Source organism: Acanthochromis polyacanthus, chromosome 1, assembly GCF_021347895.1.
Source record: "Acanthochromis polyacanthus isolate Apoly-LR-REF ecotype Palm Island chromosome 1, KAUST_Apoly_ChrSc, whole genome shotgun sequence".
Classification (NCBI taxonomy): Eukaryota; Metazoa; Chordata; class Actinopteri; family Pomacentridae; genus Acanthochromis; species Acanthochromis polyacanthus.
In genome coordinates, this window is record NC_067113.1 from 21,613,305 (window position 1) to 21,623,393 (window position 10,089).

The window sequence follows — 10,089 nt, forward strand, 5'->3', positions numbered from 1 at the left end:
GCGATGGTGCTAACCACTGATCCACTGTGTAGTCAGGGTTATATTCTATATATTGAAATCATTCTGGTAAATTCACAACATTAATAACATTTTAGGATCTTATCCTCAATAACTGAACTTGTGAAGTTTGTTTATTGTATTTTCCTACCATGACTGTTGCTTTAAATGGTCTGTAGAAATGACAATGACTTAACTTAATTTGCTTTTTGGAGGAAATGCAATCATTTACATTAATCGACTAATCGGTAAAATAGTCGATAGTCGGAAATAGTCCCTCACAGCCCCAGACTGTCCTGGTGTTCTGCAGATACAACAGTGCCCCCCTGTGGTAGGAACCCGTCAGTGCTGCCGGTACAGGACACACCACTGCCGTTAGAGCTGGAGGGTACCGGGAAGTGCAGCCACGGCGGCAGCACTAAGTTGGATGTTGACAGCGGACACAGACGGGTGTTTTCTCCAGTTATGAACTACATCCTTCCTGCAAAGCCTGAGTCATGGCACGCAGCCGCCGCGGAAGCAGGATGACAGCTGGTCGCGTCCCGGCCTCGGTCACATGGTGTTTGGACGGTCAGCGGTGAAGCTGATCAGCTGTGTGCAGACAGACGTGTTAACCAGGCATCTGCTGTCAGTGTGACCACAGTTTCCCCCTGCTGACACCGGGGGTTCCCAGCTCAGGATGCCTCACAAGAGCAAGAAAGAGAAGGTAAAGTGGATTTTCATGCCATTGCACTACAATGTCAGCATCATGGGATGTATAATTTTGCTGTTTTTTAATCCTACCTCTTTAGGAATCCTCCAAATCTGGGAGATCTAAGAAATCTGGAAGTAAAAATGGGCCTGCAGATGACCAAGAAGTAAGTGTTTTTGAACTTTTGCATTGGTTATTCTAAGAAATGCATTACCAGCATATATAAACAAAGTAAGGTCACTGTGGAGTAAGTACCTACTCAGAAGTAGCCTGTGTCTGCTTACAGATGCTTATTGGGCTAAAGCTTGTTATATGCTGGTGCACTGCTAATAAAAATAAGTTTGCTGAGTCTTTTTTTGTGATGGTATTAGTATTAAAATGAGAGAACGACCTTAGTAGCCCCAAGACAAGAGCTTCTCTGGAAACTTCTTCTGATCTTTGCCCTGAAGCTTCACTGATTTTCCTTCTGTCTCCCACAGCTCACACACTTTACCTTCAAATATCCTCTTTTCCCCACATTTCCTATGCCCATGCCTTTTGTTTTTAAGCCTACTGACTTTTTGTCCACATGAAATGCCGGGAAAGTTGCTCATGTGATGTGATCTTATGACTTAAAAAAAAAAAACATTTAACCCCCAGTCTCACCCCATCATGCCTTGGTTGGCTTTTTGAGTACAATACCCGGCATTGTAGCAGCTATTTCTGTCCTCATTATTTCTCAGTGATGTTGCTGCATTGCATGGAGACTGGAAGTGACCTGATTGATTGACTGACTGCCGGAGCGGCTGTTTGTTCCCACTGACAGCTTTATCAGCTCCATCTGTGCTCAATTATTCTGTCCACTGAGGTCCATCACAAACTCTGTCAACAGATGCAGTACAGTACACCGGCGGCCGTGATCAGGTTGCTTCGCTGAGAATCACCCGATCTGATTCGGAAAAGGAACTTGACCCTTGACCATGACACCCTCATCTCTTCTCTTCTCCTCTCCTCTCCTCTCCTCTCCTCTCCTCTCCTCTCCTCTCCAGTTCTACCCCCTTCCTCTCTCCCCCTCCCCACTTTTGGACTACATAGTGAGACTTGAGTAAAGTGATTCCTGAGCCATTTCCTTTGGGGCAGGAACTACCTCGTCCTGCCCTGCTCCAGTAACAGGAGCCCTTCCTCTGCGACTCTTGTTTCTGCAGGGCTCCAATAAGAAAGTGCCTCCCGCAACTCAGCTGATGAGGGTAAAGCAACCGGGGTCACACTCGGCCATGAAGAGGGAGAAGAGGTTCAGCACTTCCTCTTTCCCCCTCAGTGCTAACAGAGAGCTGCAGAAACTACCTGCGCTGGCAGGTACGCCTCCTTCAACATATCTCTATAAGGGACTATCACTTTTCTCTTCTTGCTCTCTTCTGTTTTCCTCATCTGCAATGAGCCATATACAGAGATAAGCTACTCTTCATCTGGAATTCTTAGATTGCATGTTTGGCCTATATGGCTGAAGGCAATCATATTAACAATTCATAGCCTCGGTGGATCCTCATAACCGCCTTTTTAACCTTGAGGTCTTTGCTCACTACATAATTTATAACAAAGCAGACTGCCCATCAGCTTTAGCTGTAATGCAAATGATGTGCAATCAGCTGCATCTCCAAGCTGTACCTGGAAGAAACAGATATTACCCCCAGACCAGAATGCAGTGGTGGAATCTGGACCATCCAAAAATCTAGCCTCCAATCAAACCTAAACTGTAAACTCTCAACATTTCTTGCATCATTTCAGATAAACAATTTACAATGCAGTCAGACCAAGCAATGTGCTACTTGTTTCGGTGTTGTCTTTGTAATCACCAATGAGTACACTAACCCTCATAATTACATACGTAGCAAACAAGCCGGTGCCACCGTCAGTGTTTTCATTTTCCATATCGATTGATTCAATTAGAACACACTGCGCTGATGCAGATTCTGATTCTGAGACGAGACAGCGAGATTGAGGTTTGAAACATTTGCATCAATCTTTCATGGCTTCTTTGTTTACACACAGCATTACAGGCAGGATCTGGCCTAAGTGGTTTCCTGTAAACTATACCCAGCTATGCTTTGTTCTCATACCTGGATGAGCTGGGTGATGCTACACAGAAACAATAGAGGTGTATAGCAGAGAGGATTTGCAGGCAGGAGGGAGACACGTCCACAGTGGGGAGAGTTCAATTAATGATAACTGATTTTGCTAAAAAATAATGATTAAACTACTGTTTATCTTGCCGAAATGATTATTATTGTATCTTTATCATGCATTTTAAAAATTGGAACAAAATGCGCTTACATTATAATACACATCTGAACTAAAACTCAAAGATTAGATAATTAATTTAATTCATAGATGGACGAAAACATTTACCAGAAATTATTTTGACGATTGAATATGTGTATATCAGTTGTACTAAATGCTGTAAGTCAGTGGTAGTCTCTTCAAAAATAATTCTATCAGGTTTGTTTTCTGCTTTTTATCATTCTAAACTACATATTTTGGGGATTTTGATTGTTTGATAGGAATACAACACATTTATTAGTGTCCCCTTGGATTGTTTTCCTTTATTCATTTCCATCAAATTATTAATTGATTCATGGAAAAACTGTCAATACTACTGATTTGTTTTCACTTTTTTATTAGATTTCTCAGCACTGTATTCCCACGCTGTACACACTTGTCTGTGCATGGCAGAAACAAGCAATTCTATATCTACTACCTACTACAAATACCATAACAACAGCTCACTCACAAGCACTGAGAGATGAGAATCAAAGTACAGTCTTGAACAAGGCTGCCAAGATGGTATTTGTAAATGGATTCTGTTTGTAGCTTTAAATGCTCTCCATTATTGCACAAACATCTCAAAATGGCCATTCAGTGCCACAGGCTTTAAAGTTATTTCTGTTCTCTTTGTATTTTGTGTATTCCAGGGAGAGGGGAAGCCTTGTTAATATTGTCAACATGCCTTTCATGCAAATAAAGCAAACTGAATTGAATTGGGGGAAACCTGTCAAATGCATAGTGATCGAAGATGTTTTAGTAAGCAATCACATTTTTATCTTATGTTTTGGTCGTTCATATAAAGACACCACAGTTTCACTCACTCGCTGCTGTGGACAGACTGTTGCTAGTCGGACAGCAATGCATATTTGATGAAGAAGATGCTGCTCCAGGTGTTAGTAAAACATTTAGTGATGAGTTGGTGTTTCAAAAGACTCTTGCATAAATCCCACAGCCTGTGCTGCCATCTGTTGGCTGAAAAATGGAAAAGCTGTGGCCGTGATGTTTCATTGTTTCATGGTCTTTCGCCTTGCAGCAAGAAGCTTCCTGGTTCAAATCCCGGGGTGGGCCTGGGATCTTTCTGCATGGAGTTTGCATGTTATCTCTGTGCATGCGTGGGTTTTCTCCGGGCACTCCGGCTTCCTCCCACAGTCCAAAAATATGCTGAGGTTAATTGATTATTCTAAGTTGCACGTAGGTGTGAATGTGAGAGTGATTGTCTGTCTGTATATGTAGCCCTGTGACAGACTGGCGACCTGTCCAGGGTGTCCCCTGCCTTCGCCCGAATCAGCTGAGATAGGCTCCAGTCCCCCCGCGACCCTAGTGAGGATAAAGTGGTGTATAGAGAATGGATGGATGGATGCTTTACACTGGGGCTGCACAGTGTCTCTGAGGTCAGTACTGTTGCCTTGCAGCTAGAAAATCCCCAGTTCGAATCTGGGCCTGGACCTGGACCTAGGATAGGGTGACCATACGTCCTCTTTTGCCCGGACATGTCCTCTTTTGAGAGGCTGTCCGGCCTGTCCGGCCGGCGTTTATAAAGTCCTTCAAATGTCCGGGTTTTTGATCTTGCCTAGCTTGAGCGTGTCACAGACCAGTGTATTTATCATGGTAGGTTCTACAGATACGGACCCGTACCCGTAGCCCGTGGCCTACGGATACGGCACTTTCCCTTATCATAAATATTAATGAGCCGAACATAAATATTAATGAGCCGACTGATGAACGCGCTTCGTGATTGGCTGGTAATCCGACGGACATAAATATTAATGAGCCGGTTACCATTCACGTTGAATGGTTCTTTTGGAAACACGCTCTGAGAGGCGGAGTTTGAGCCGAACCCCGGAACGCTCCACACTCATTCACTCCTCGCAGGCTGACAGGCAGGTAGGCACATTGCGAGAGAACACTCGAACCGAAAGAAAATGCCGAAACGCAAATGTCATTTCACTGATGAAATGCGAAAAAAGTACCCCTGTTTTCGTCCGGGTCATGTCAAATGGGAGGCAGAATGTACAGTCTGCAAAGCTGGGACTTATGTCTCTGTAGCTAATAAGAAAAGGAAAAAGAAGGAAAAAAAGGACTGTTGACTTGAGGCATTATTTCTATATTTTTTCATTTGCCATTAGACATTATTTTGAAGAATGGGCTAACTGAACATTGAAGAATAGGCTACCTCTCTTTTTTCTTTTTGTTTAATATTTTGAGGCATTATTTCTATTTTTACATAATTGATAATTGGGAGGTTATTTTGAAGAATGGTACTCTACCTCACTTTTCCTAACTAAGGTGTAAATGTCAGACTTAAGAGAGATGATTATTTCTTATTTTGTTAAACATCTGAATACATGTGTTCCTACACAACTTGAGTCAATAACTATTAAAGACTAGAGCATGCCATATTTGTATGTGACTGATTATATTGTTTAGGAGAATTGCTTTAAATTAATAAATATATTATTTATAAAGCAACTGTTTGTGAGTGTTTTGGGCTATTTTTCTGTATATCCAGGTAAAGTGTTCTTTTCTGGGGAATTCAGAATATCTGTTTAACTGAGTTTGAAGCACAGAAAGCCCCCTGACCCACGGAAAACCCCTAAAAATGGGGCTGGAAGTGTGTCCTCTTTTCAGAGAAACAGAATATGGTCACCCTAACCTAGGATCTTTCTGTTTGGAGTTTGCATGTTCTCCTTGCACCTACTTTCCCTCCCACAGTCCAAAAATATGCTGAGGTAATTGTAAAATTGTCTGTAAATGTGAATGTGCTTGTTTGTCTCTCCATGTAACCCTGTGCCAGACTGGTGACCTGTCCAGAGTGTCCTCTGCCTTTACCCTAAGTCAGCTGGGATAGACTCCAGCCCCCTGTGACTCTAATGAAGATTAAGCAGTGTATAGATGATAGATGGATGTTTTATACTGGAGTTAAACTGTGACCCCAGAGCTGATTTTGTGTGAAAAGTAAGATATGTTGCTTAGACTACTACAGTTTGTGTATTTGTGGTAGAGATATATGGAACCCACTGCTATAGCATGACAGTTTTTGGACAACACTGCAAAAATAGTAGGCGACAGTATTTGATAGTAGAATCGATTTAGTCTTGGTTTTGGACTTTTTTATGGGATTTGTTACCAGAAAACAACTATAGAACCAGCTGACAATACTGATTGTCAAGTAAAACTCCAACGTTAGTTTGAGGGTATATTTGAAAAGTAATTAAATTAATAAATAAAATATATATATACAGGTTCGTTCAAAAGTTTGGGGTCGCTTAGAAATGTTCTTATTTTAGGAAGAATAGCATTTTTTTCAATGATGATAATAATAAATTAATTAGAAATACAGTCTAGACATTGTTAATGTGGTAAATGACTATTCTAGATGGAAACGACAGATTTTTAATGGAATAATTACACAGGGGTACAGAGGAACATTTCCAGCAACCATCTCTCCTGTGTTCTAATGCTACATTGTGTTAGCTAATGCTGTTGAAAGGCTAACTGATGATTAGAAAACCCTTGTGCAATTATGTTAGCACATGAAGAAAAGTGTGAGTTTTCATGGATATATGTATATATATATATATATATATATACACTGCTCAAAAAAAATAAAGGAACACTTTTTAATCTAAGTATTGCATCAAGTCAGTCAAACATGTGGAATACTGATCTGGTCAAGTAAGTAACAGAGGAGGTTTTTAGTCAGTTTCAGCTGCTTTGGTGTTCATGAAATTAACAACAGGTGCACTAGAGGGGTAACAATGAGACACCCCCCAAAACGAGAATGAGTTTACAGGTGAAGGCCACTGACATTTTTTTCCTTCCTAATGTTTTCTGACTGTTTTTCACTAGTTTTGCATTTGGCTAGGGTCAGAGTCACTTCTGGTAGCATGAGGCGATACCTGGACCCTACAGAGGTTCCACAGACAGTCCAACTCCTCCAGGATGGCACATCAATGCGTGCCATTGCCAGAAGGTTTGCTGTGTCTCCCAGCACATTCTCAACAGCATGGAGGAGATTCCAGGAGACAGGCAGTTAGTCTAAGAGAGCTGGACAGGACCGTAGAAGGTCCTCAACCCATCAGTAGGACAGGTATCTGCTCCTTTGTGCAAGGAAGAACAGGATGAGCACTGCAAAAGCTCTACAAAATGATCTCCAGCAGACCACTGGTGTGAATGTCTCTGACCAAACAATCAGAAAGAGATGTAATGAGAGTGGTCGGAGGGCCCACCGTCCTCTAGTGGGCCCTGTGCTCGCTGATTGGCACCGTGGAGCTCGGTTGACATTTGCCATAGAACACAGGAATTGGCAGGTCCACCACGAGCGCCCTGTGCTTTTCACAGATGAGAGCAGGTTCACCCTGAGTGCATGTGACAGGCATGAAAGGGTCTGGAGAAGCCGTGGAGAATGTTATGCTGCCTGTAGCATTGTTCAAAATGACCGTTTTGGTGGTGGGTCAATGACTGTCTGATTGGCATATCCATGAAGGGACGCACAGACCTCTACAGGCTGGACAATGGCACTCTGACTGCCATTAGGTATCAGGATGAAATCCTTTGACCCACTGTCAGACCCTACATTGGTGCAGTGGTCCTGGATTCCTTCTGGTACACGACAATGCCCAGTCTTATGTGATAAGAGAAGTCATGCAGTTCCTGGAGGATGAAGGAACTGATACCATTAGCTGGCCCCCATGCTCACCTGACCTGAATCCAATAGAACACCTTTGGAACATTATGTTTTGTTCCATCAGACACCATCAGGTTGCTCCTCAGACTGTCCAGGAGCTCAGTGATGCCCTGGTCCAGTTCTGGGAGGAGACATCCCAGGACATCATCCGTCGTCTCATTCAGAGCTTGTCCCGACATTGTCAGTCATGCATACAAGCACATGGTGGCCATACAAACTACTGAATACCATTTTGAGTTGCTGCCAAAGAATTTCAGAAAGATGGACTAGCCTGCCACATCAGTTTTTCACTTTGATTTTGGGGTGTCTTGAATTTAGCCCACTTGGGGGTTGATAATTTTCATTTCCATCAAACAATGTGGCATCTTTTCATTCCTAACACATTATCCAGTCGATATCAATATTCATATCCAGTTTGTTTTTCCCCACATTGAAATAATGATGTGTTTTCAAAGCGTTCCTTTAATTTTTTTGAGCAGTGTACATCTATCCATGAAAACTCACACTTTTCTTCATGTGCTAGCATAATTGCACAAGGGTTTTCTAATCATCAATCAGCCTTTCAACGCCATTTATTTCCCCTCAGCCGAGTAACTAGTAGGAAGTAAGTGGCAGCTTTCAGAAAATACTGGCACCCGCTGTCATGGCTGTGGAATGTAATGGCACCTCTTGGAGAGGCTTTGGCCCCTCAGTGAGAGAATGCCAGGAGTGAGAACTGCGATACACTTGCCCTTCCTCTTCTCCCCCTCCCATCCCTTACTATCCTGTTTCCCTTTTTTTGCTTAGTGTATTCCTCCGTCTTACATCGTGTATTTTTCATTTTCTCTTTTGTATTTTATTTCACTTTGTGATACGTTAAAGGAAAGAGAACAAAAGAAAGAGAGTCAAAAATGAACTTACGATTCCAACAAAAAAAAAAACCTGCCATGATGAAAACTTACCTGTCAAAATAATTAATACATACAGTTTTTTGGCTGTATGTCTTTAAATGAGGTCTGTTGCACCATACTATTTCTTTCATATTTGATTACTGGGACAAAGCAGTTACAACCCCTAAGTTTCCCCAGATTGTGGTGCTTTTTGTGTGGTAGTTTCAGCTGCAACATCACAACCTCTTTGGTTTGCTCTTCATTACATTTGAAATCATTGTCTGACTGTGTCCATTGTTGGAAAACTGCACAGTCCCTTTTGTTTTGTAATGACTGTGAACATGGTTTTGTGAGTCTTGGTGTTATGAAAAAAATGGTCTGTCTTGTGGTGTGGTTGTGGTTTCGCTCTGTGTGTCCTCTGATAAATCACATGAAAAGAGGGACAGCTACTTCATTATATAAAGATGGTAATGCAGATTATCCATTCAGTGTCTGCAAGTGCTGGATATGCTGCTGCAATCGTTGTCGGAGTAATTATACACTGCAGCATTAGTCACATTAAAAACTAATAAACTCATTAACTAATGAAATAAGCACAACATGTACAGTTTAAAGACCAACACATGACATGACATATGAGCACATGTGGTGTTCATCATTAATTTTTCATGTTTGAGCTATCAGATAAACTTTCAGTCGGCGCTGTGTGGAGCTGCAGCAGTTTCCTGTGTATATAATTTTCTGTATTCTCACTTTCGTTTCCTGTTTGCTGCTAATTTTTGCTGTGCACATGGGACGTCACTTACAATAACACTATGCAGAAAATTCTGTCATTGCTCTGAAAAATGTGTGAGTCATGATGGCTTCACATCAAAGGTGGTTCACTGTGGTTTCATTTAGGTCATACTGGGGAGTGTGACAATCTATTTTATGTGCAGGGTCTAGTAGTTTATTTGATTTTCCCATTATTATTTTATCATAGGATAGCTTGAACTGGATTTCTGCAGCTCTTCTCCCTGGAAACCACTGGAGTTTGCATCCTCAGTAGTCCTTGTGTTTTGTTCTTGTCCCTGTTCCTCATTGAATCCAAAGATCCAGGCCCCATCTGACCCTCTTCTCCACCTCCCTTTGATAAAGAACCAAGCAGAAATGACAGGAGGAAACAATGAAAGACTTTGAAGATTTAGCCAGGGTCTCTCTCTCTCTCTCTCTCTCTCTCTCTCTCTCTCTAGGCACACTCAGAGTAAGTTATTTCCAGCTGCTTATCCTAAGTCAGATTACACTGAAACCCCTGCTAATGGCTAAACTGTGGAAAAGACTTAAGTCAATCTGATCTAAGATCTGTGGCGAGGCCTGCCTTTGCAGACCGTCACCAGAGACCAGTGAGTGGGAAGGAGGAGCTGAAAATTCCTCTGCACGTCCCTCCCCTTGTCCACAATCTCCTCCAATAGATGCGCCCCTCTCGCAGCAGCCTTCGCCGCTATTGGTCCAGAGCGGTCCGGCCTCGGCCAATCACAGCGCTCCTCCAGTGCTTACATCACTAA

The 10,089-nt window shown here is 42.3% G+C and overlaps 1 long non-coding RNA gene across 1 annotated transcript; it reads left to right on the forward strand.

The window, feature by feature from the left end:
• Positions 1-348: 348 nt before the first annotated feature.
• Positions 349-5,585, forward strand: LOC110952785 (uncharacterized). The gene is made up of 3 exons (XR_007945456.1): positions 349-703; positions 789-854; positions 1,873-5,585. It is a non-coding gene; the product is annotated as an uncharacterized LOC110952785 (long non-coding RNA).
• The last annotated feature ends 4,504 nt before the right edge of the window (positions 5,586-10,089 follow it).